The 25,182-nt window shown below is 41.4% G+C and overlaps 1 protein-coding gene across 9 annotated transcripts in view; it reads right to left on the reverse strand.

The window, feature by feature from the left end:
* Nucleotides 1–25,182, reverse strand: part of TJP1 (tight junction protein 1) — a 276,908-nt gene that overhangs the window by 130,482 nt on the left and 121,244 nt on the right. The gene's annotated exons all lie outside the window — the stretch shown is intronic.

Here is a 25,182-nt window from a genome sequence, read left to right on the forward strand (position 1 = left end):
GTTTGTTTGTTTGTTTTTGTTTTTGTATTTTTAGTAGAGATGGGGTTTCACCATGTTGGCCAGGCTGGTCTCGAACTCCTGACCTTAAGTGATCCACCGCCTCAGCCTCCCTAAGTGCTGAGATTACAGGCATGAGCCTTCCACACCAGGCCCCAATTCTAAGTCTTGGCTCTTGGCCGGCTCTATGTGTGTGTGTTAAGTACAATTTATTTCAGAATAAGTTTAGCTTTACAGAAAAGTTGCAAAGATAGTACAGAGAGTTCCTGTACACCGTTTATCTGACTTCCCCTAATATTAATATCTTGCATAACTATGGAACATTTGTTGAAAACTAAACGATTAATGTGGGTGCAGTATAATTAAATTGCATCAAGTTCTGCCTGTTTTAACTCTTTAATTTCTCTTATATGCTTCCAATTTTGCCAATTCCTCCTACTTTCCAAATCTTGTGAAAACTATTTTGGATATGTTACTTTTGAACCTCTGGACTTTCATAAGCTTAGGTGTGTGAGGGTGCCTGGAGGAGGCAGAGCATAAATACAAAGTCACACAGAGGGTCCACATGGAGTTTCACATTTCTGATTCAGTTCAGGAAACTTTTTCCTCATGCTCACCTTTATGAAAGAACTGCTGTGAGACATTTCTGAGCCTCAAACACTAAGGGGAGATTAGAAGAAATTTACATCTCTTTAGATTAGAGTCTGTCCTCCCAAGATGGCAGGGAGTGCCAAGTTCATTGCCTTAAAAAAAAAAAAAAAAAAAAAGATTTCTTAAAAGCAGCAGAAGACTCCCCCAAAGTATAATGTTTGCATTTTTTTTTACAATGTGTGTTATAAAACCTTTATAATAGGTCTTTCAAAACAAATAAATGTAAAATACAGAAAAATTAGTAGAACTTTGTAAAACACTGTATTTTAAAAAGAGGTAAGTATATTTTTTATTTTTAAAATGTTTTAAAGGAGGATAAATACACATCTGTAAAAAGAAACACTGGAAGGAAAACTAAGAACAAGTAATAATGGTTACTTTTAGAGGAGACAGAGGGCAGCAATGATATGAGACTTTTCTAGATATGCCCTATAAACCACTTTGCCTCTGGAAACAAAAATTCTTACATTAAAAAAAAAATACAATGAAATAAAAAAAAAGCCATCTCTAAAAGCTGAAAACAAATTGAAGCAAGAAAATTAATATACATTAAATCAGTGACCTAACTATATAGGTAAAAGATTTCCAATGACACTAGCACATTCTAATGAAAGTGGCACTGTAAAAAAATCTTAAATTTAATTCAGTAGTCTCTTAGTAATAACACTATTACTTTGAAACTGCTCTATATGTGTGTATGTGTACATTAACTAATTAAAACTTACATATTCATTAGCATGTCATCTAATATGTAATTATACATGTCAGAATAATATTATTTATATGATAAATGTATAATAATTATATATAATGTATTGTCTAATATATGATGTAATATATATTAGTACATTTTACATCTATTAGCAATTAACGCACATCAATTTATATGAACATTACTATACTATGTATATAATAGTTTTGAAACTACATATAAATATATAAGAATTTCAAAGTAATATTAACATTATTATATATTAGTGTAATAATAACGCTAACATTATTACATATTATTACACTAATATATATTAATGTATGTTAATATTGTTAGAAACCAAGATTTTCTGTTTAAGAGAAAAGAGAAACAAGTATAAAATTAAAAAAGTTAAGTAAAAATTTTGCAATTCTAGTTTAAGTTGAAAAATTCAGCATTAATTTTTTTTTAATATAATTCCTAGCTCTGGCCATTGAAAAGGACTGGGAGTAACGGAAACTCAATAGCAAGGAGCACTCCTAATGTCCGTATTGTAATCTTCAACTAGGAACAGCTGATTACAGGTCTGGTGCAAGAAATATACGAGATAATCTTGGGACATTTTGGGCCAGAAAGCAAGGAAGTTCTCAAAGAATAATGAGTCAAAAGGATACAGAAGCCAACAACAAGTAGCTCCTGTTGGCCAAAGATGATACAATTTGATCCTCAAAAGAAAAGAAAGAAACGAAGAAAAGAAAAAGAATGCACCTGACTGAAAAACCCTGAATATCTAAAACCCATTAATTCACAATAACAAAAAAGAGCAGGAAAGCAAGAGAGCCCCTAAAACAAACAATAACCTATTGAACACCCCTGGATAAAACTTGGGAACCAAGTCCGTACTCTGTAAGCTGCCAATTAAAAGAGTATATGTTTTGTATGAACTTTATTTCAGATAGCCAAATAACTCTAATTGCTGAGGGAAAGTTTTTCTTAATAAATCTGGAAGGAATTATAGAAAATCATCATCCTGTACTACTTAATGAAATAATAGATTCAGGCAGTGACCATCAAAGGCTCAAATGATCAATCTTAGCATCACTGAAAGCAAGACAAGCAAACATTTATGCCTCCCATGTGAGGCAATTGGAAGCACACAGTACTATCTATGAAGGATTCCTGCCAAAAAGTGAAACCTGAATGAAATCCAGTCTACAGGGCTAATGTGCATAAACAGAAATATAAGGGAAGAAGGTGCAAGTTAAATGACTCCAAAGGCAAGCTTAACAGACAGATGTGGGAGGGTCTATATAGGAAAAGAGACCCCATTTTAAAAACAAGGTAATAAAAAAAGGAAAATGGGACTGCTGTGGATTTTATGTGGATTTCTTTTCAAATCTACTCACTGTAAAACGACATTTTAAAGACAACTAGAGAAATTTGATTATGGACTGAGTGGTAGATGGGACCTAGATGTGACAATGGCATCATGACTACATAAGGAAGGGACCCCTTTTTAGGAGATACATGTTGAAATATTTAGAGTTGAAATGACATGTTTGGGATTTGCTTTTAAATACTTTAGCAAAGAGAAAAATAAAACATAGAGGCGGCAAGTGTAGCAAAATATTCAAAATTGGTGAATCAGGCGATGAGCACATGGAGGGTTTATTGTATTATTCATCTTTCTTTGGAGTATGTTTAAATGTTGGTGTACATTTGACAGTTCTTTATCACGCAAATCAACAATAACATAAAAACTGAAATATTTCTGTCAGCTAAAATAGGTAGATTGTAAATAATTGCCATACATTATTCCTGTCCCTGTTTGGATGTGCCACTGTGGCTCTTCTCATCAACAGATGGAGTCTTTTCTTCCATCCCTTGGATCTGGTCAGCAGTGAGAACTGCTTTAGTTAAAGGGTAAACATGACACAAGCAGAGGCTTGAAAAGCACTAGGGCATTGGGGCCGCTGAGAGCCCTGAGCCTACCACAGGAGAAGCTCAGACTAGCTTGCTGGAGAGGTCATGTGGGAAAGAAATGAGAGACCCAGGCTGAGGGTCTGCCAACCTGTAGACATATGAGTGAGGGAATTGTAGAACACACAGCCCCAACCAAGCCACAAACTGACTGCATCTGCAGAGTCAGCCCAGACAAGTCTAGCTGTCTGAGCCAGATTTGCTGACCCACAGAATTATGATTGTTTTTTAATATGCTAAATACTGAGGTGGTTTGTTACATGGCAATGACTGACTGATACATAAGGATAAACCTACAGAAGTACTATACACATGCAGAAGACTGTCTTAGCTTCTTAGCACTGTGAGGGACAGGCCATGTACTCAATAAGGGTGTCTGAATGGGAATTCCATGTCACTAGAAAATGGTATATATGGAAACTGCCTAAAGGCAATGGAAGGCTTAGGTAGACTACTTCCTTTTGTATATATGAAATGCTACAAAACCAAGTAGTTACTCCACTGATAGAGGCAGATGTGAGAAGATAAACTATGTAGAACTTTTTTTCCTTGGAAGACTAAAAAGGTCTGGCTCTGCCTCTGGTCAACTATGAGCAGACACTACAGAAACAGTCATTGAGATTGCTGGTAGATGGCCTGGCCTTTCTCCCCTGACACAGTTCTGCAACTCAAGTGGCCAGTGTGTGGAGAGAGCACACATCCCCGTGAGAGGCCGCCTAGCCTTTCCTCCCCTAGGGGCCACACTGGGCCACCCCAGCACACATCAACTTGGCTGGCACACTTTCCAGCAAAGCAGATTCCACTCTGTGTACTCTGAGAACAAATCATATTTCCTCCTTACCAAAGGTTTTTGCTTGCAAATGTTGGATCCAGGTATAACAATTAATGAGGGAATATTTAGAGTGCCACAAAAAATAGTTCTATATACAAGCCACAGAAGTACATGTGAATCTTCTAGTAGAGGTATTTTTTACTAAAAGAAAATATCAAAACATTTTCACCTTAAAAAGCTCAAGTAAATCTGATCAATTTCACAGAATCACATAATTTATAATAATATACGTATAAGGGTTGTATAGTTAATCTTAGTATCATTAGCAAAATACTGTACTTGTAAAAGAAAAATTCAAGATAGATATTTCTCCATAATAGTAGCTATTTAATTGGAAAATTTTTTGTTTTCTTTGAGACAGAGTCTCGCTCTGTCACCCAGGCTGGAGTGCAGTGGCACAGTCTCAGCTCACTGCAACCTCTGCCTCCCAGGTTCAAGCAATTTTTATGTCTCAGCCTCCTGAGTAGCTGGAATTACAGGTGCACACCACCACATCTGGCTAATGTTTGTATTTTTGGTAGAGATGGGATTTGGCCATGTTGGGCAGCCTAATCTTGAACTCCTGACCTCAAGTGATCTGCCTGCTCTGGCCTCCCAAAATTGCTAGGATTACAGGTGTGAACCACCACACCCGGCCTACTTGGAAAGTATTTTTAAATTAATTGATACTTTAATCTTTGAAGAATATAACTATTTTCAGTACATTAAAATGACTACTCACACAAGGCCACCCACATTTACATGCTAATTTATCCAACCTCCTCATTTATATTTTTAAAGATTCAATATAATTTTTGTAAGTATATATATATATATATATATATATATTTTTTTTTTTTTTTTTTTTTTTTTTTGAGATGGAGTCTTGCTCTGTCCCCAGGCTGGAGTGCAGTGGTGCGATCTTGGCTCACTGCAAGCTCCACCTCCCAGGTTCATGCCATTCTCCTGCCTCAGCCTCCTGAGTAGCTGGGACTACAGGCACTCGCCACCACGCCCGGCTAATTTTTTGTATTTTTAGTAGAGATGGGGTTTCACCATGTTAGCCAGGATGGTCTCAATCTCCTGACCTCGTGATCTGCCCGCCTGGGCCTCCAAAAGTGCTGGGATTACAAGTGTGAGCCACTGCGCCCGGCCGTAAGTATATTTTTTAAAGCATAAGAACCTTGTGAGTAAATGGGGATTTTTTTTTTTTTTTTTTTTGAGACGAAGTCTCACTCTGTCGCCCAGGCTGGAGTGCAGTGGCGAGATCTCGGTTCACTGCATCCTCCGCCTCCCAGGTTCAAGCAATTCTCTGCCTTAGCCTCCAGAGTAGCTGGGATTACAGGCGGGTGCCACCCGCCAAGCTAATTTTTTGTCTTTTTGATAGAGACAGGGTTTCACCATCGTGGCCAGGCTGGTCTTGAACTCCTGACCTCATGATCCACCTGCCTCGGCCTCCCAGAGTGCTGGGATTACAGGCATGAGCCACCGCACCCGGCCTGAGGATGTTTGATACTATTTTGCAGTAGCAAACTTCTATCCAGTAAATGTTTCAAATACCTTTTTGAACCATGACTTTGGAGTTAACATTATTCAATAAGGTTAATGACACAAAAAGATAATTAAATATGGTGAATGGAAGGAATGGACAGTAAAAGCTAAGAAAAATTGGTGGCAGCTTCATTATTTGTGAAACTAAACTTGAAGGGGACAAATTAAAACTTGCAGCTGAGCTTAAAGTGCAGCAAAAACCAGCAGAAACCAGGGCCCCACAGGGATTCTGCGCTTTGGGGAGCACTTCTGTTCTCCTGCTCCTGTTTTGTCCTATTTTGTCTTTCTGAAAAGGCAACACAAAGAGCTCAGGAAAAGCCAATACATTCATTATCATTCTACCTAATAATAAAATAATGTTCTCTTAACAAAGTGTGGACACACATGGTGAAGGCATCAGAAAGAACCTGATGGAAATAATCTGGAAAAGTTCTTTTGGGAATGAAGTTTCCTCATCTGCAGAATGGGGGAGGGGTGATGAGAGGGGCTTGTTGGGGGCCAGAAGTGGGCTGGATGAATTCCAAGATCCTTTATAGCTGTAACTTTCAGTGAGCTAGGTTAAAAGCTGAAGATCTTTTTCATCCCTGACTATGAGGCCAATGTGAGATGTGGTTATCTGTAGGTCTTACAGTGCTTATTATAAAACTATATATTAATACTTTGTTTCCATGAAAAGCTCTAATTTTAAATGTGTGTAATTTTAAATGTGATTAATATTTCCGTTACGGAGTGCATATTATATGAAAATCAAAAGTTTTATAAAAGCTGGGCACATTTAAAAACATGCAAAATCCCAGCTCAGCTTAAGTATATGGTTGCAAGAGTGTGTGTTTTCAAAGGGTGAGGCTTCCTGTCTCTGGATTGTTTGGAAACATTCTGACAAAGCCAAATTCATTTCACTGATATCCTGAATGCAGCAAGGAACTGGTGCCTAAAATAGCACAAAATTGCCTGTAGTCCCAGCTACTGGCTAGGCTGAGATGGGAGGATCACCTGACCCCAGGAGGTTGAGGCTGCAGTAAGCTATGATCGTGCCACTGCACTCCAGCCCAGGCCACAGGGCGAGACCCTAGCTGCAAAAAAAACAAAACAAAAAGCACAAAACATGATATTCTCACATGTAGAATCAGTTTAAGTCAACTAAGAAATGTGATAAACACCCAAAAGATTTCAAATCTGTATTCTCTAAATCCTTTTGACAGAGTTTCCACAATTAGCTGGACTGGAAAACTTAGCAACATTTAGCAAACTTTTTGGTCACTTATTCATTCTTTTTTTAACTATTCAACAAATAGGTAAATAGATGGACGGGGGGGCGGGGAGAGAGAGAGAGAGAGAAAGAGAGATAGAAAGGAGATAGATACCTCTTACTATGTGCCAGAAACAATTTCTTTTAAAATTTTTCCAGTTTTTTTCTTCTTTAACTTCCTATTCCCTTTGTCTCACTCCTGTCTTTGTCGGGTATGATTATTCAAGAATACATTTAAATTGTGGCACTAAATTCAGAGCACTCTTTTTTTTTTTTTTTTTTTTTTTTTTTTTTTTTTTTTTTTTTTTTTGAGACAGAGTCTCACTCTGTCACCCAGGCTGGAGTGCAGTGGCACGATCTCGGCTCACTGCAAGCTCCGCCTCCCGGGTTCATGCCATTCTCCTGCTTCAGCCTCTCCGAGTAGCTGGGACTACAGGCGCCCGCCACCACGCCCGGCTAATTTTTTGTATTTTTAGTAGAGACAGGGTTTCACCGTGTTAGCCAGGATGGTCTCGATCTCCTGACCTCGTGATCCGCCCGCCTCGGCCTCCCAAAGTGCTGGGATTACAAGCGTGAGCCACCGCGCCCGGCCTCAGAGCACTCTCTTAGTAGGGAGAAAACGCAACCACCGTGGTGTCAGGAGGAGGAAGTAAATGTGTGAGCAGCTTGGTACACTCTTCACTATCCTCACCTCAAAGGAAATACACAGGTGGATCAGGAAGCCAGTTTCTACTGGACTTACTGCTGCTTCTTGCTGACACTATTGTTATTTGTGCGATGATCAACTTTTTTTTTTTTTTTTTTTTGAGACAGAGTTTTGCTCTGTCGCCAGGCTGGAGTGCAGCTGCACAATCTCAGCTCACTGCAAGCTCCGCCTCCCGGGTTCACGCCATTCGCCTGCCTCAGCCTCCCGAGTAGCTGGGACTACAGGCGCCCGCCACCACATCTGGCTAATTTTTTGTATTTTAGTAGAGATGGGGTTTCACCATGTTGGCCAGGCTGGTCACGAACTCCTGACCTCCTGAACCGCCTGCCTCGGCCTCCCAAGTACTGAGATTACAGGCCTGAGCCACCGTGCCCAGCTGGGATGATCAACTTTTAAAGAGTCAACCTGGGACACAGTGATAATGACAAAAACCATAATAACATAACATTGCTATGGTCTGAATATCCCCCCAAATTCACAAGTTGAAACGTAATCGCCAATGTCATAGTATTATGAAGTGGGGCCTTCAGAGGTAACTAAGTCATGGAGACAGCCCTCATGAATGAGATTACTGACCTGATAAAAGGGCTGGAGGGAGAGAGATCACCCTTTTTACCCATCCATCATTTTTCTGCCTCTGTCATGTAAGAAAACAGTCTTCCTCCCCTCTAGAAGATACAGCAACAAAGTGCCAACTTGGAAGCAGAGAGCAGCCCTCAAAGACACCAAACCCACTGGAGCAGCCCCCTTGGACCTTGCAGCCTCCAAAACAGTGAGAAATAAATTTATACTGTCCATAAGTTACCCAATCTATGATATTTTGCTATAGCAACACAAATGGACTAAGACAAACATAAAGTAAGTAATTATACATGTGTTACGGCTTTAACACAGAAAAGATGTGGAGGTGAAATATATTATTGTGTATTATTTACTTTTCTGTAACATAAATGTTATTATTTAAACAGAACAACAATAGAACTAGTTAATGATAGTAATTAATAATAGAACAAATTAAGCAATGTGTGAGAAAAATATAACAATACTTTTAAATGTTTCTTTCTGTTCTCTGATACAGGAGTTTATTTTAACTATTTTTTTAAAAAGTCTTCCTAGCACTTTGGTAGGCCGAGGCGGGCGGATCACCTGAGGTCGGGAGTTTGAGACCAGCCTGACCAACATGGAGAAACCCCATCTCTACTAAAAATACAAAATTAGCGGGGTGTGGTGGTGGGCGCCTGTAATCCTAGCTACTCAGGAGGCTGAGGCAGGAGAATCACTTGAACTCGGGAGGCGGAGGTTGTGGTGAGCCAAGATCGCGCCGTTGCACTCCAGCCTGGGCAACAAGAGCGAAACTCCGTCTCAAAAAAAAAAAAAAAAAGTCTCTATTGGTTATTTAAATTTTGTAGGCTTTATATGTTGTGTATTCTTAACACATACAAATGTACGACTTTTACAAAGAAAACATAAATACAACATGGCTAATTTAAAAGACAGTACCTATATTTAGTAACAACAGCAAAAGATCATGTCCTGTTTCTTTCTGCCCCATGACACAGTGGGATATCTTTACTCTTTCTGTTTCCTTTTCCAATAACACTTCTTTGAACTGCCTGCAGTGGTTAAGACATATCTCTTTTGACTTGCACCTCTGCTCTTCTCAAGCGCGCAATACACTGATTCCTGGTATCAATCCAATGTGATGACATCAAGCTAAATATCTTCTCAAAAGCATCTGAGTGTGGAATACCTACAATTTTATTTCCTAGCAAGAATAGGATTTTAGACTTAGGAGGATTCATTTCCAGCTCTCCAAAAATGTCCATCCCTTTGTTAATTAGGTTGTTAGCATCTATAAATTCATCATATAGGCTACGCATATATAAAATATCTACTGTTCCATAAAACTTTTTATTTTGAAACAATCGTAGATTAACAAGAAGTTGGCCAGGCGTGGTGGCTCACGCCTGTAATCCCAGCATTTTGGGAGGCTGAGGCAGGTGGATCACTGGAGGCCACGAGTTCAAGACTAGTCTGGCCAACATGGCAAAACCCTGTCTCTACTAAAAATACAAAAATTAGCCAGGTGTGGTGGTGCACGTCTATAATTCCAGCTACTCAGGAGGCTGAGGCATGAGAATTGCTTGAACCCAGGAGGCGGAGGTTGTAGTGAGCTGAGATTGCACCACTGCACTCCAGCCTGGGTGACGGAGTGAGACTCTGTCTCAAAAGAGCAAAATAAAACAAGAAGTTGCAAAGAAATGTACAGGGGAGTACAAGGTACCCACACCCAGCCCCTCCAATGTGAAGAATACCTTACACAACTCTAGAACAATATTCAAACCAATAAATTGACATTGGTACATTCCAAACATGTTATTCAGATTTCACCTGTTATACATGCACTCGTGTGTGTGTGTGTGTGTGTGTGTATGTGTAGTGTGTGCACAGCTCTCTGCAACTTTATCACAATGTAGTCTTTCTTGTATAACCATAACCACCACCACCACCGAGGGATTTAACTATGCCTTCACCACAAGACTCTCTCATGTTACTCCTTACAGCCTACACCCATCCTCTCTCCCCAGTCCCTAACCCCTGGCAACTACTAACCTGTTCTCCCTCTCTATAATTATGTTACTTCATGAACATTACATAAATGGAACCATACAGTACGTAACCCGTTGGAATTATGTTTGTTCATCACCGTAACTTCCTTGAGGTTTATACAAGTTGTTGCATGTATCAATGGTTCCTTCCTTTTTATCAGAGTAGTAGTCCATGGTAAAAATTCATTTTTTTTTTTTTTTTTTGAGACGGAGTCTGGCTCTGTCACCCAGGCTGGAGTCCAGTGGCATGATCTCGGCTCACTGCAAGCTCCGCCTCCCGGGTTCACGCCATTCTCCTGCCTCAGCCTCCCAAATAGCTGGGATTACAGGTGCCCACCACCATGCCCGGCTAATTTTTTGTATTTTTACTAGAGATGGGGTTTCACTGTGTTAGCCAGGATGGTCTTTATCTCCTGACCTCGTGATCCGCCTGCCTCAGCCTTCCAAAGTGCTGGGATTACAGGTGTGAGCCACCACACCCGGCCTAAATTCACCTATTGAAGGACATTTGAGTGGTTTCCAAATTTCTTGCTATTACAAAAACAGTGGCTGGGTACAGTAGCTCATGCCTGTAATCCCAACACTTTAAGATGCCAAGGTAAGAGGATCACTTGAGCCCAGGTATTCAAGACTAGCCTGGGCAACATAGTGAGACCTCATCTCTACATTTAAAAATTTAAAAATTAGTAGGGTGTGGTGGTGTGCACCTGTAGTCCCAGCTACTCAGGAGGCTGAGATGGGAGGATTGAGCCTAGGAGGTCGAGGCTGCAGTGAGCTATGACTGTGACACTTTACTCCAGCTTTGGTGACAGAGAAAGACCTTGTCTCTAAAAATAAAAATAAATAAAATAACAAGAAAAATATACAAAAACCATGAAACTGTTATGAACATTCCTGTACAAATCCCCATGTGAAAATAACTCTTCATTTCTCTGGAATAAATGCCTAAGAATTGAAATGATAACTTGTATGGTAAATCCATTTTTAGTTTTGAAAGGAACTACCAAACTGTTTTCCAGTGTGGCTGTCTCATTTTATATTCCTGCCACCAATGTAGGAATGATCCAGTTTCTTTGCATCCTTGCCAACATATGATGTTTTCATTATTTTTTCACTCTAGCCATTCTGATTTGTGTGTAATGATACCTTGTGGTTTTATTAAGAATTTGCATTTATTTCTTCAATACCTAATGACATTGAACAGCTTTTCATGGGCTTACTTGCCACATGTACATCCCCTTTGATGAGGTGTGTGTGTCTTTTGTCCAGTTTCTAATCAGATTTTTTTTAAACTACTGAGTTTTGAGAGGTCTTTATATATTTATGTGTAAGGACTTTGTTGAATATGTGGTTTGCGAATGCAGTATTTTCTCTCATCTAGTTTTTTTTTCCATCCTTTCAGCAGGCTCTTTCCCAGAGCAAAGGTTGATTTTTATGTGTTCTAATAGATCAATTTTTCCTCTTATGGATTGTTTTTGGCATCAAATCTAACAGGTCTTCACCCAGTCCTAAGTCTTCTCTCTCATGACTTTTCTAGAAGTTTTATAGTTTCACATTTAAGTTTGTCCATCATTTTTAAACACTTGAAGAGATGTTACTAAGTTAAACGTCTCTTTCTCAGGTTGGGCAAGAGGGAAGAAATGTAGGTGAGGATAGACGAAGGGATGATAAGAAAGGGCAACGGAAGACAGGCTCAGCAAACTTTCCCATGAGAGAGATGCTCCAGGAGCACCCTGTTCCTCCAGGAGCTGAATCTTGGGCATGGATTCTCCCCACCCCATCCCCGCCCATCCTGCCCACAACACTGCCCCTGAGGCCAGGCAGCCTCCATCCTTATGTGACCAAAGGGGGTCTAGGTAGTTGTTTGTCAGCTTCAGCTTCTGGAAAGAGACCAGCTGCTGTATCCAGTGGGTCCCAGTGGTTTGCTTAGATAGGATGCCACTCACTATGCCAGGTGTTTGGGATAGAAGAAAGAATAACTGGAAGGTCTCAGTATTCAAAGAACCTACAGTCCAGAGAAGGACACAAAATAAGAAAGAAGACAGCAAGGGCTAAGGGTACAGGTAGGAGAGAGGAGCAGAAAAGGGGAGCATAACTGAGACTTCGGGAAGGCTTCCCTAGGAGATGGTATTGTAGATGTGTGGCTATCCGAAATTGCAAACTATGAACCAGAGAATAAGAGCTCCTGCATTTCAAAGTCCTTGAAGTAAATTTCAAAGGGTACCAGTTTGAGGGCTGCTCTTCTAAAAATAGGACATTGGCATTTCCCATGAGCAAGAAGAACTCACAAGAAGGTGGAATGTGACTGGATAAGGCTGACAACAAGGGGAAGCGAGCCTGACATTCTCCCCACCAGCCTGGAAGTCTGGGCCTTAGCAAATGTGAAAGGCTAGGGTTCAAGCTGAAACACTGTGTCCTTATGTAACCTACACGAGGCTGCAGTTTAGTTGGGCTAGGCTATGGCAAAAAGCTTACCAAGCAGAAATTCAGGGGGAAAACATTTTAGCAAAAATATTTAACTCACTGAAAATAATTTATACTTGTTCATATGTTTACAAACAACCTGCTGATTAAAATGGCTCTTAACTACTCATTAAAAGGAGGCCCACCCTTCAGGACCTATACTTTGCAACACTTAGTTACCATTTAATTGGAGATATGGTATAAGCAAAAATATGAAAAGGCTGCATTTCTTTATATGCTATAATTTTACTTTGTGATGATTCTAACTTTCTCTGCCCTCAATTAGTCTGATTTAGTGATGTTTTGTCATGTATAGGCTATAAAGTCCTGATGCTGTTTCTCAACTTGCCAGTCAGAGTAGCAGGATTAGTAAATTCTCAAGATTTTTAAAAGATCAAAACTGTAGCCCCCACTTTTTTCCTTCCTTCCTCCTCCTCCCTCCCTCCTCTCCTTTCCCCTTCCTTCCTTCCTTCCTTCCTTCCTTCCTTCCTTCCTTCCTTCCTTCCTTCCTTCCTTCCCTCCTTCCTTCCTTCCTTCTCCTTCCTTCCTTCCCTGATTTTTAGTAACATTTATCATAAAAAAATACAACCTATATATCTCTTGACCGTAACTTACATGTGATTGAGAGGCATTGAATTAGAGTTTGTGGTCTCTGTCTTCCAATATCTTGTATGTACTATACACAATAAAGTTGGTTCATCATCATAACTGGGGCTTTTTAAAGCCAGAATCCCATTAAGAATTCCCATAAGTAGGAACATTTCCAGAAGTGGTAGGGTACAGTAAGATTTTCTGATCTGCTGGTAAACACTGACAGGGATATCCACTTAGGCTATTTTATTTTGAAAGAGAGATGAAAATTTGAGCAAATGATAGCTTCCAGATACAGTAAGTCCTCACTTAACATCATTGATAGAATCTTAGAAACTGCCACTTTAAGTGAAACAACGTATAACAAAAGCAGTTGTATCACAGGTTCATTTATATAAACAAGAGTTAAGTTCCTAGAGCATATTTCTGGCCATGAAAACATCACCAAACTTCTAAATAAAAGCCCCAAGCACTTCTAACTATTAAGCATTGAAATAAATGTGAGCTATACATACATTTAAGAAAGATTAATAAGAACAAGTAAGATAGCCATTTACTCAGTTCTTCCATTATCAGGAATAATTAATTGAGTCTGCCAGATCGTGTCCCAACAGCTCAGGGTGCAAGGAGGGAACCAACCCTGGACAGGATGCCATCCCCACCGCAGGTGCACCCACACACACCCACATTCACACTGGGACCACACAGACACGATGGTTCACCTCACATGCACGACTTTGCAATGTGGGAGGAAACCAGAGTACCTGGAGAAACCTACAGAGACATGGGGAGACCATGCAAACTCCACACAGACAGTGGCCCTGGGCCAGGAAGTGCTTTCTAGTCAATGTTGTAAGAAAATGACATTGAATGAAATGATGTTATTCAAGAACCTGCTGTAAAGGAAGGCCAATGTATGATCAGAAGTGCACATCTCTAATGAAGAAATCAGGAAGAGCCATTTTACAGTTCCCTTAACCCTGCTGCCCACAGGTAACAATAGTAAGTTTCCTTCAGTGACCCCTTTCTTCTCCACATATAAGAAAGAAATTTCCCCCGTCTGGGAAGTGAGGAGAGCCTCTGCCCGGCCACCCATCGTCTGGGAAGTGAGGAGCGCCTCTGCCCGGCCACCCATCGTCTGGGAAGTGAGGGGCGCCTCTGCCCGGCCACCTATCGTCTGGGAAGAAGTGAGGAGCGTCTCTGCCTGGCCGCCCCGTCTGGGAAGTGAGGAGCACCTCTGCCTGGCTGCTCCGTCTGGGAGGTCTACCACGGAGGCCAGAAGCAATGTGGGGGCTGGACGTGGTGGCTCACGCCTGTGGTCCTGGCACTCTGGGGAGGCCGAGGCGGGTTGATCACTTCAGGCTAGGAGTTCGAGACCAGTCTGGCCAACTTGGGAAACATGAAAAATACAACAGACAAACCAACCAACCAACTCAGGGACAACAAAACAGGTCTACCCTGGAGTCATACTCTAATTTTTTCTATTTTCCTCCCTTTCTGATCCTTTATCCCACTTTCTTTTTCTTCCTCTTCCTTCTCCCTCTTCTTTGTCAAATAGAGGATTGAGTTATTATCACTGATCCATATAAAGTCCCTCTCTCATTTATTTTAACTCCCACTCCCCATTTCTATTCCCCGACTTCCCATGTGTAACCTTCCTAATATGTTTGATACGCATCTTTTTGTTTGTATGTATTTTTAGAAAATGTTTATTGTTTTTGCGTGCAAAAAAAATTAATAAAAAAAAAGAAAGAAATTTCACTTTTGAAATGTTGAATTAACCTGTTTTCACACAAGCAAAGTTGCATAATGGTTTTGGCTTTGCTAGCTACATGCTGTCTACAAGTGGACAAAATGCCTATTTCTGTGTCCTTACCAATAAAAATGGGATAATCACTGATTTTTTAAAAAGTCATTGCTATAGGTGGGCGCGGTGGCTCATGCCTGTAATCCCAGCACTTTGGGAGGCCGAGACGGGCGAATCACGAGGTCAGGAGATCCAGACCATCCTGGCTAACACGGTGAAACCCCGTCTCTACTAAAAACACAAAAAGTTAGCCAGGTGTGGTGGTGGGCGCCTGTAATCCCAGCTACTCAGGAGGCTGAGGCAGAGAATGGCGAGAACCTGGGAGGCGGAGCTTGCAGTGAGCTGAGATCGCGCCACTGCACTCTGGCCTGGGGGACGGAGCAAGACTCTGCCTCAAAAAAAAAAAAAAAAAAAAGTCATTGCTATTAAGATTAAAACAAACTCCTGTATACAAAAGTATATGTAACCACTCAAAAAGATGAGTAAAAATGCTCATTTTTTTAACCAAATGATTCTTTATGTCCCTTTTATTTTGTCCTGCTATTTGCTATTGATTGCTGTTCCTATCTTTGACTTTTCTTTCTGTCTTTTTTTCTTTTCTTTTTCTTTTTTTTTTTTTTTTTTTTTTGAGATGGGGTTTCACTGTTGTTGCCCAGGCTGGAGTGCAATGGCGCAATCTCGGCTCACCGCAACCTCCGCCTCCCGGGTTCAAGCGATTCTCCTGACTCAGCCTCCTGAGTAGCTGGGATTACAGGCACCCACCACTATGCCCGGCTAATTTTGTATTTTTAGTAGAGACGGGGTTTCTCCATGTTGGTCAGACTGGTCTCGAACTCCCGACCTCAGGTGATCCGCCAGCCTCGGCCTCCCAAAGTGCTGGGATTACAGGCGTGAGCCACCGTGCCTGGCCTATCTTTGATTTTTCTATCAATGCAAAGTTGGAGAAGTTAAGCAACCATTCCTAAGATGAAGAAAGTTATCTTCTAGACGAAATTCAATTTTCAGCAGTAAGGAACAGACAAAAAATCCTCCTCCCCTGCCCCACAGCTTCCATTGTACTAGAAAAACATAGACAACAAAAATAAAACAAATAAGAAAAATATGTGAAATGTTCAACGGTAGTAAGTGCTAGAGACGAAAAAATAAGTGAAGAAAGTGGAGGAGGATAGGGCATCTGTGGGGAAGACAGGGGACAGCTCAATCTATGGATTCAGGAAGGGTGTGGTCTGCGTTGTCCCAGTGTGAGTGTGGGTGTGTGGGCTGGAAGAGTCCAGGGAGTGAGTCACATGGACATCCGGGGAAATGCTTCCAGGCAGAAGGGACAGTAACCACAAGGTGGGAGAGGACTTGATATATCAGAACAGCTGGAGGTCAGTGGGCTGGAACAGAGTGAGAGCTGAAGGGGAGGAGACCAGGGAAGCAGCAGAGCTGGCCTAGGGTGGGCAGAGCACCAGAGTGACTGTTTTTTTTTTGTTTTGTTTTGAAACAGAGTCTTGCTCTGTCGCCCAGGCTGGAGTCTTGAGACAGAGTCTCCCTCTGTCTCCCAGGCTGCAGTGCGCAGCTTACTGCAACCTCCCCATCTCAGGCTGAAGCGATTCTCCTGCCTCAGCCTCCCGAGTAGCTGGGACTACAGGCATGCACCACCATACCCGGCTAATTTTTGTATTTTAGTAGAGACAGGGTTTCATCATGTTGGCCAGGCTGATCTCGAACACCTGACCTCAAGTGATCCATCCTCCTCAGCCTCCCAAAGTTCTGGGATCACAGGCGTGAGCCACTGCATCCGGCCCAGAGTGGCTGTTCTAACAGAAACGCTGCTGCTGTGCAAAGAAGGAAGGCAAGAACAAGGGTGGACACAGGCCAGTGAGGTGGCACCAGCAGTGACCCAGGGATGAGGTCATAGCAGCCCGGACCAGATAGCATCACTGGAGGTGCTGCTGGACTCCAGACACATTATGAAGGCAGAGCTGACAAGATGTGAGGGTAGATTGGATGCAGGGTATAGAGAAAGTGCGGAGTCAAGATTTTTTATCTGAGCAACTAGAAGGACAGCATAGCCATCTAATAAGATGGTAAAGACTTTTGGAAAAGCAGGTTTTGGAGGCTGATGTCAGGAGCAAGTTTGGGGCATGTTATATGTGAGTCATGTATTACATATCCACCTAGAAATGTTGAGTAGGCAACAGGTGAGATCAATCTGGACTTAAGGAGAAATATTCAGGTTGGAGGTACAAATAATCATCAATTTAAGATGCTATTTGAAGCCATGAGGAGGGGCTAGCTCAGAAAGCAGGGTGTAGATACCAAGAAGAGATCCAAGACCAGGCTTTGGGCATGCCAATGGTAAGAGGTTCAGGAGAAGTGGCAATGGTGACTAAGTTCAAGTGGACAGTAAGACAGAGTATGGCGTCTTGGAAGCCAACTGTAGAACATGTTTGAAGAAGGAACTGATTGACTGTGACCTGTGTCAAATGCTATTGTTAGACTAAGAAGATGACAACAGAAAAATGACCAAAATGGATACCCCCAAGCCCTCAAAGTATGCTAAAGCAGTTTTTAATGTTTTAATAAGGTCTTAAGTTTAAGATGAGAATTTGCACAAATATTTATATCCTCTCCTAAATGTCACTAAAATGACCCTAAAAATAAGGAAGGACAAAGACAATATTGGTCAGGCTATGTCTCTTCCTCTCTCTTCCCTAAACTCTAAACAGATGCTGGGATCAATCCAAAGATGGACTTTCCAGCTTAGACTGACTGTTCATCCCAGGAAATCCAGAGGAATGGAAGCCCCAGAGATACAAAAGGAAATATGAAACCTCCCAGGACTCCAGCAGGTTTGTGAGGAGATAACAATATAGGTGGAGTGACAAGAAGATGCACATAAAAAGTCAAGCGAAATAAAGAAGACAAATGTCAATTTACAAAATAAATTGTACTGGCCAGGCGTGGAGGTTCACGCCTGTAATCCCAGCACTTTGGGAGGCAGAGGCGGGCAGATCACGAGGTCAAGAGATCAAGACCATCTGGCCAACATGGTGAAACCCCATCTCTACTAAAAAAACAAAAATTAGCTGGGCGTGGTGGCACATGCCTGTAGCCCCAGCTACTCGGGAGGCTGAGGAAGGAGAATGGTGTGAAACCAGGAGGCGGAGCTTGTAGTGAGCCGAGATAGTGCCACTGCACTCCAGCCTGGTGACAGTGCGAGACTCCATCTCAATAAATAAATAAATAAATAAAATAAAAAGTTGTACTAATAATCTAACATAGTTTTCACTATTCTATTACAAGGCAGCAGACAGTGCTGGCTCACCAGTGGCCGGGGGAGGTCAACATTCACATGGATTACCATGAGCTTCTCAATTCTCAGTCTTACTTATCTCCATTCCCTCTCAGCTACGCATATGCATGGGCACACAAAGGACTTCTCCATCATCCCAAACTGTCTCCTCCCCCAAATAACTGCACTCACACCTCCCAATCACACACACTTAACTCCTATCTTTGCGTCTTTCTTCTCTTGCCTCCTGACCCCTCCAATCCATTCTCCACACAGCACTCAACTGATCTTTAACAGACACATCACCATAACCTCTCCTGCTTATAATCCTGCAAATCTGAAGCCCACATCCTTAACATGGCCTACAGGTCCTGCAGATCAGACCTTTCTCCCACCCTTGTCTGACGTCTTTCCATTCACTGCGATAGCCCCAGTGAGGGTCCCGCTAGTTATAGGATGGCACCATGCTCCTTCCCAGCTCAGGCCCTGCACCTATGCTGCGCCTTTCATTGCCTTCTCCACCAGTGCCTGACATGGCACATTAGAAAGCTTTCGGTTAATAACTATTTCTCTGTTCACTTGCTGATTTGATACCAGGCAGTTACACACAAAGAAGGGAGACCTGGATAAAAGGGGGAAATGACAAGCAGAGAGAGCAAAATGATCAGTTTATCCACTCATTCTAGACACACTGAAGAGGTTAGCGAGGTGCAGGTAAATTGGAGCAGTGGAAATCTTAAAGAGCCAGGGGTCACCATATCAGCCCTACAAAAGAAAACAAGGGGCCGGATGCAGAGGCTCATGTCTGTAATCCCAGCACTTTGGGAGGCAGAGGCGGGCAGATCACAAGGTCAGGAGATCAAGACCATCCTGGCTAGCATGGTGAAACCCCATCTCTACTAAAAATACAAAAAAGTTAGCCAGGCCTGGTGGCGGGCACCTGTAGTCCCAGCTACTCAGGAGGCTGAGGCAGGAGAATGGTGTGAACCCGGGAGGCGGAGCTTGCAGTGAGCCGAGATGGTGCCACCACACTCCAGCCTGGGTGACAGAGCGAGACTCTGTCTCAAAGAAAAAAAAAAAAAGAAAAGAAAACAAGGGCTGAGATCAAGGGAAATGGTCTCAATACATATCAATGCCTGATTCAAGTAATGTTTTGAAGAAATCAGTAAATATTTCTTGAACACTTACTATATGCAAAGCAACATAGTACAAAATGATATATAATTTATTTTTGTTTACTTATTTATTTAATTTTTTTGAGACGAGGTCTTGCTCTGTCACCCAGGCTGAAGTACAGTGGCGTGATCATGGCCCACCGCAACCTCAAACTCCTGGGCTCAAGCAATCTTCTTAGCTTCCAGAGTAGCTGGGACCACAGGTGTGCACCACCACAACCAGCTAATTTTTGTATTTTTTTGTAGAGACAAGTTTTGCCATGATGCCCAGCCAAGAACCAGCCTTTTGATTTTTTGCTTCTTTAGTTTTCCTATTTTTAATTCAATTAATTTCTGCTCTTTATTACTCCCTTCTTTTGCTTGCTTTGGGCTGATTTTGCTCTCCTTTTTCTAGGTTCTTGAGGTAGTAAGTTAGGTTACTGATTTGATGCCAGTCTACACTTTAAAAGTAAGCAACTGGGCTGGGTGCGAATTGGGCTGGGCACGGTGGCTCATGCCTGTAATCCCAGCACTTTGCGAGGCTGAGGTGGGCAGATCACGAGGTCAGGAGATCGAAACCATCCTAGCTAACAAGGTGAAACCTCATCTCTACTAAAAATACAAAAAATTAGCCGCGCAAGGTGCTGCGTGCCTGTAGTCCCAGCTACTCGGGAGGCTGAGGGAGGAGAATGGTGTGAACCTGGGAGGTGGAGGTTGCAGTGAGCTGAGATCATGCTACTGCACTCCAGCCTGGGTGACAGAGCAAGGCTTCCTCTCAAAAAAAATAAAAATAAAAATAAAATAAATAAAAAATAAAGTAAGTGGTTAGTGCTATTCATTTCCCTCTGATTCACTGCTATGGCTGCATCCTGCATATTTTGAATATGTTTTCAACATATGCTTTTATGTCCAATTATGTGTATTTTTACACTTTCTTGGAGAAAACTTTCTCTTTGACCCATTGATTATTTAGAAGTGTTGTTTTATTTCCATGTTTAAAGATTTTTCCTGTTGTGTTTCTGTTACTGTTTCCTAGTTTGATTTCATTGTGGCAGAGAACATACATGATTACAGTTATTTTAAATTTCCTGAGGCATGTTTTATGACCCAAGATATGATCAAATATGGTCTTTCTTGGTGAATGTTCCATGAGTGCTTGAAAAAAAAAATTTCTGATGAGGGTTGGGTTCCTGTTCTACAGATGTTAATCAGATCCTCTTAGATTGTGTTGTTCAGATCTTCTTTCCCCTTGCTGATTTACTATTTAGTATTTCTCAGTTGCTGAGAGGGTGCTGTGATCCTCAACTATAATTATGGGCTTGTCTAGGTCTCTTTACAGCTTTATCAATTTTTGTTTTGTGCATTTTTGAGGCTATGGTGTTTGGTGCATATGAACATTTATATTTTAAGTATCAGTTATGTTAAGCATATCTTAAAATGCTGAAAACTCTATTTCTAGATTATTATCTCTGTAGACAGCCTGATACATTTTATAGTAGTAACAGAGGAAGTTGACTAGAGACAAATTTAAAAATAAAACTTTCTGTATAGATAATGCAGAAACTATACTGTTTCTGGCCAGGCATGGTGGCTCACGCCCGTAATCCCAGCACTTTGGGAGGCTGAGGCAGGCAGATCACAAGGTCAAGAGATCGAGACCATCTGGCCACCATGGTGAAACCCCATCTCTACTAAAAATACAAAAATTAGCTAGGCATGGTGGCATGTGCCTGTAGTCCCAGCTACCTGGGAGGCTGAGGGAGGAGAATCATTTGAACCTGGGAGGCGGAGGTTGCAGTGAGCCGAGATCGCACCACTGCACCACTGCCTGGTGACAGAGTGAGACTCCATCTCAAAAAAAAAAAAGAAAAAAAAAAGAAACTCTTATCTCAACATATTATTTTCTGTGTTTTTTTTTAAATAAATATGGAGAACTGATGGTGCTACATTTTTATAAAATACTCTTTTTCACATAAGGTAAATAGAATATATAATAACTTGCTGACATATCATCAGTAAAGACTTCTAAATGATACTGTAACATCTCTGAAACATGATCTTATAAATAAGAGAAAAAAAGAGAACCAAAATGAAACTTTAATTACATAAAAATTAATGTTTTGAGTAGGTTTTGTGGAATAACTAGTAGGCTTGACCCTTGGCTAAAAAATAATTTTCTTCATGAAATCTACATACAGCACTTTTACCTTTCTTATATTTGCCACATTTCATTTTGTGTTATAGTTATACGTATGCTTGTTTTAGTAGTATTACTACATTGTACACAGCCACATGTACAGTATGCTGGTTTTAAAACACATATCTACAAAGTCTTAGATACTCCTCCTTTTCAGCAAGTAGAGTTTATTCCCCTCATCCCCCATCCCCCACTGTGCTTAGTGACACACTTCTTTTTTTAAAAAATTTTATTAAAAAAAAAAAAAGGCCAGGCACAGTGACTCATACCTGTAATCCCAACATTTTGGGAGGCTGAGGTGGGAGGATCACCTGAGGTCAGGAGTTTGAGACCAGCCTGGCCAATATGGCGAAATGCTCTCTACTAAAAATACAAAAGAATTAGCTGGGCGTGGTGGCATGTGCCTGTAATCCCAGCTACTCAGGAGGCTGAGGCAGGAGAATTGCTTGAACCTGGGAGTTGGAGGTTCAGAGGTTGCAATGAGCTGAGATCACGACACTGTACTCCAGCCTGGGCAACAGAGAGGACTCCGTCTCCAAAAAAAAAAAAAAAAGACAAAGTCTCATATTGTCCAGGCTGGTCTTAAATTCCGGGGCTCAAGTGATCCGACTATCTCGGTCTTCCAAAGTGCTGGGATTGTAGATGTGAACCACCACGCCTGGCCATTAGTGACTCACTTCTAACAGACAGAATAAGGCAGAAGTGATGGCGTGTCCTGCAGATTTGGTCATGCATGGCCTTGTGGGTTCCTCCTTGTTCTCTCTTGGATCACTCACTCTGGGGAAAGCCAGCTGCTCTGTCATGAGGGCATTCAAGCAGCACCCTGGAGTGGTCTATGTGGGGAAGAACTGAGGCCTCCTGCCAGCAGTCATGTGCTAGAGTTAACTTGACAGCAGATCCTCTATCCTTGGATGGACCCTGGATCTAAACCTCACACCTTATACAAAAATTAACTCAAAAATGTATGACACTTAAGTATAGGTGCCTGTAGTTCTGGCCGATGTCTTGACTGCAACTTCATAAGAAGTGCTGAACCAGAACCCCCTCAACTAAGCTGCTTCTAGAGTCCTACTTATTGTGAGGAATATTATTTTAGAGACTTTGTGAAATAATAAATGTTTATTTTTGTTTGTTTGTTTTGTTTTGAGACGGAGTCTCACTCTGCAGCCCAGGCTGGAGTACAGTGGTGCAATCTCAGCTCACTGCAAGCTCCGCCTCCCAGGTCCTGGTTTAAGCAATTCTCCTGCCTCAGCCACCCGAGTAGCTGGGATTACAGGCACACGCCACCATGCCCAGCTAATTTTTGTATTTTTAGTAGAGACAGGGTTTCGCCATGTTGGCCAGGCTGGTCTTAAACTCCTGACCTCGTGATCTGCCTGCCTCGGCCTCCCAAAGTGCTGGGATTACAGGCATGAGCCACCGTGCCCAGCCAAATGTTCATTGCTTTAAGCCACCAAGTTTTGTTATATAGCAATAAATAAATAAATAATATAATAGGCTGGGCACAGTGGCTCACGCCTGCAATCCCAGCACTTTGGGAGGCTGAGGTGGGCAGATTGCTTGAGCTCAGGAGTTGGAGACCAGCCTGGGGGTAACAGAGCAAAACCCTGTCTCTATGAGAAGAAACAAATAAGTAATAAAATAAAATATAGGCTGGGCACAGTGGCTCACACCTGTAATCCTAGCACTTTGGGAGGCCAAGGTAGGTGAATCACTTGAGGCCAGTAGTTGAGATCAGCCTGGCCAATATTGTGAAACACCGTCTCTAATAAAAACACAAAAATTAGCTGGGTATCCTGGCGCGTGCCTGTAATTTCAGATACTTGGGAGGCTGAGACAGGAAAACCACTTGAACCCAGGTGGCAGAGGTTGCAGTGAGCCAAGACTGTGCCACTGCATTCCAGCCTGGGCGACAGAGTGAGACTCTGCCTCAAAAAATATATATAACATAAAAATTTTAAAAATAAAATAAATTATAGAAAAGGCCGGTTCTTTAGGGAAAAAAAATCAATAAAATTAATAAACCTCTAGCAAGACTGACAGAAACAAAAAGCAAGGAAACACAAAAATATTAAGACTAAAATAAGGAATATCACTACAGATCCTACAGTCATTATTAGAATAATAACCAAATACTATAGGCAATTTTATACTCTGAAATTTGATAACTCAGAAGAAATGGGCAAATACCTCAAAAACCACAAATAGCCAACAGATGAAACAGACAATCTGAATAGCCCTATTACCAATTTAAAAAACTAACATCTAATTTAAAAACTCCCAAAAGATAAGTTTCCAGGGCCAGATGGTTTCACTAGAGAATTCTACCAAACATTTAAAAAAGAATAACACCAATAAAAATCCCTGCAAGGTATTTGTAGATATAGGCAAGTCTATTCTAAAGTTTATATGGAAAGGAAAAGAAATTAGATTAACTAAAACAATTTTGAAAAAAATAAAATGGGAGAAATCAGTCTTCTGGATTTCAGGACTTGTTATATAGCTATGATTAAGACTATGTAGTATTGGCAAAGGGATACATACAAAGATCAGAGGAACCCAGAAATAATCCTACACAAATATGCCTGGGAGCCAGGCATGGTGGCATCTGCCTTCTACCTATATCATAAATGCCCAACTCTTTTTTCATAAAGGTGCAACAGCAATTCAGTAGAAGAAGGATAGCCTTTTGGATAAATGGTGCTAGAGCACCTGGACAATCACAGGCAAAAATAATGACCCTGGATCTAAACCTCATCCCTTATATGAAAGTTAACTCAAAATGTATGACACTTAAGTATTATAAAATTATACAACTTTTAAGGTAAAAAATGAGAAAATCTTTGAGCTCTAAAGCTAGGCAAAAATTTCTTAGACCTGACAATAAAAGGACAGTTCACAAAGGAAATACTGATAAACTGGACATCATCAAAATCAAAAATTTTTTGTTCTGCTAAAGACCTGTTATGAGGATGAAAAGACAAGCTACAGAATGAAAGAAAATATTTGTAAACCACATATCTGACAAAGGACTAGAATATACAATGAAGTCTTAAAATTCAACAGTAAGGCCGGGCCCGGTGGCTCACGCCTGTAATCCCAGCACTTTGGGAGGCCGAGGCGGGCGGATCACGAGGTCAGGAGATCGAGACCACGGTGAAACCCCGTCTCTACTAAAAATACAAAAAATTAGCTGGGCGCAGTGGCGGGCGCCTGTAGTCCCAGCTACTCGCGAGGCTGAGGCGGGAGAATCGCGTGAACCCAGGAGGCGGAGCTTGCAGTGAGCCGAGATTGCGCCACTGCACTCCAGCCTGGGCGACAGAGCGAGACTCCGTCTCAAAAAAAAAAAAAAAAAAAAAAATTCAACAGTAAAAAAACAAACAGTCCAAGTAAAAAATGAGCAAAAGACAGACATTTCATTGAACAGGATATTCAGATGGCTAAT

Source organism: Nomascus leucogenys, chromosome 6 (assembly GCF_006542625.1).
Source record: "Nomascus leucogenys isolate Asia chromosome 6, Asia_NLE_v1, whole genome shotgun sequence".
In the NCBI taxonomy this organism is placed as follows: Eukaryota; Metazoa; Chordata; class Mammalia; order Primates; family Hylobatidae; genus Nomascus; species Nomascus leucogenys.